Genomic DNA, 2,261 nt, shown 5'->3' on the forward strand with positions numbered 1-2,261 from the left:
ATACATCTCATTACTGTGTTATCCTACCCTCATTAGGTCATAAACTCTTTAAAAGTAAGGCTGTGTTATTCTTAATATATGTCCTATTACGCCTAGGGTATAACAGTGCTTCAGTACAGATCAGTGACATTATACTCATTTTAATATGATGCCTTTTGTTTGTTCTTTGAGAGTTTCATTCATGTATTTTCACCATATCCCCTCCAACTCCTCCTTGGTCCTTCCCCAACACATCTACTTCCTAACTTTATGTCCCCTTTTTCTTTTCCTTTCCTTTTTTTAAATAACCAACTGAGTCCAATTAGTGTTGCCCATATGTTGTTGGGTATAGGGCATCCAATGGAGTATGATCAACCTATTAAGTGACCGCATCCTTAGAGAAAATTGACTTGTGCTCGAATCCTCAGCACACATACTAAAACTGGAATGATTCAGAGAAGATTAGCATAGCATGGAACCTTCACAAGGATGACATGCAAATGTGTGGAGCATTCCATATTTATTTTTAAAAAGAAGCAAAGAAAAGAAAACTGATTTTTCCTTCCTTAGCAGCCATTAACTGTCAATAGCTCCTCAGCTGCAGGGGGAGGGCTCATAGCATACTCTGTTTTGAAGTGAGGAAATAAAAACAACATATTTTTTAAATGTGAAAACACAGAAATGAAATGGTGGAGCCAGGCCTTTGATACCAATTTCCTTGCCTCCACCTTATGACCCTGGAGTGAAATCTCTGATGCTTTATACTCAGTGTCTCTGCTCTCACTTTCCTATTCAGCCTTGGCCCCTCCTTCTGTAAGAGCCTGCAGCATCCTCCCAGGAACCCTCTCACCTCCCTCTCAAACTGCAGACATTTATTTGGCCCAAGTTCCAGACAGGTCAGAGAACCAGGAGTCAATATCCCTAGAAATACCTTTGACAATGATGGGTGAGTGTCAGTAGCTAAATGCCATAGCCTTCTCACCTGCTAAGGGGAACCTAGAGATTTGAACAGTGATGATGGATGGATAGGGTCAGGGTCTCTATCCATCTGGGATGTGTTATGTGGAGAATTCCAGAGATGATATTAAAAACTTCTAACAATTGAATGGAATGATTTAGCATCTTTTGATCTAATAATTTGAAGATTTCTATTTTATATGTCCTTTTGTCGACTGGCACAAAAAACGTATACATTTGTGGGAGTACCGTATGGTGGTGTGTTGATATATGTATGCACTGTGTAATGTTCAGCTCGTGGTAAGCATATCCACCTCCTAAAGTATCCATGCTTCTTTTGTCATACAAATACTCAAAATTCTTCCTTCTAGCTTTTTGAAGTATATAGCAAGACAATAAAGAATAAAGAGAGAAGAAAACTTCAGTCTTATTATCATTATATATTCATGTTGCTGTGGAATAGAATATACTAGAAATGAGCTGGGAATGTAGCTTTGCTTAGCTATTTGCCTACTCTATGTGAGGTCCTGTACTTGTTTCCTAACAAAGCAAACAAACCACTAACAGAAAAACCAAACACCTAAATGTCTTGCTCCTATGTCACTTCAACTTAGTACCCACTAACCAAGCACTCCCCATCTGCTCCTTCCTCATTCTCCCTAGCCTCTGGTAAGCACTACTCTACTCCCAGCTTCTCTACGATTGACTGCAATACATTCTTTATATGAGTGAGATCATGTAGCATTTATAGTTCTGTGTCTGGATTATTTCCCTTAACAGAATGAGCCCCAGCTCCATCCATGCTATTGTAGATGGCTGCATTTTATCTTTTTTTGTGATTGGATGGTGTTCTCTTGATCCATTCATCAGTTGGTGGACACTTAAGTTGCTTCCACTTCTTGCCTAGTGTGAATAGTGCTGCAATAAACATGGGACTACAGATGTGTCTTCCAAGTACAGATTTCACTTTATGTGACTGTATGGCCAGTAATGACTGTCTCCCTTCCCTTCTCTCTCTCTCCCTTACCACCTCGCTTCCCTCTTGAGGCAGGATCTCAATCTGTAGCCCAGACTGGACACCTGCAACTCATTATGTAGGCCATGCTGACCTCAACTTTCAGTAATCTCATGCTTCAGTCTTTCAAGTGCCAAGAGTACATGTGTGAGCCCCCATATGGAGCTTGGTAATTTCATTCTTGGGTTCTGTTTTGTCCTCAAAATATTTCATACTGTTCTCCAAAGTGGCCATAGTTACATTGCCAGCAGTGTGTAGATTCCCTTTTTTTCTACCTTATCGGCATTTTCATTTTATTGATGTTTTGCCT

The 2,261-nt window shown here is 40.0% G+C and overlaps 1 non-coding gene across 1 annotated transcript; it reads left to right on the plus strand.

Moving 5' to 3' along the window:
• The first annotated feature begins 391 nt into the window (after positions 1–391).
• LOC121140073 lies at positions 392–503 on the plus strand. The gene has a single exon (XR_005876913.1). It is a non-coding gene; the product is annotated as a U6 spliceosomal RNA (small nuclear RNA).
• Positions 504–2,261: the final 1,758 nt, after the last annotated feature.

Source organism: Mesocricetus auratus, unplaced genomic scaffold (assembly GCF_017639785.1).
Source record: "Mesocricetus auratus isolate SY011 unplaced genomic scaffold, BCM_Maur_2.0 Super-Scaffold_100003, whole genome shotgun sequence".
Lineage (NCBI taxonomy): Eukaryota > Metazoa > Chordata > Mammalia > Rodentia > Cricetidae > Mesocricetus > Mesocricetus auratus.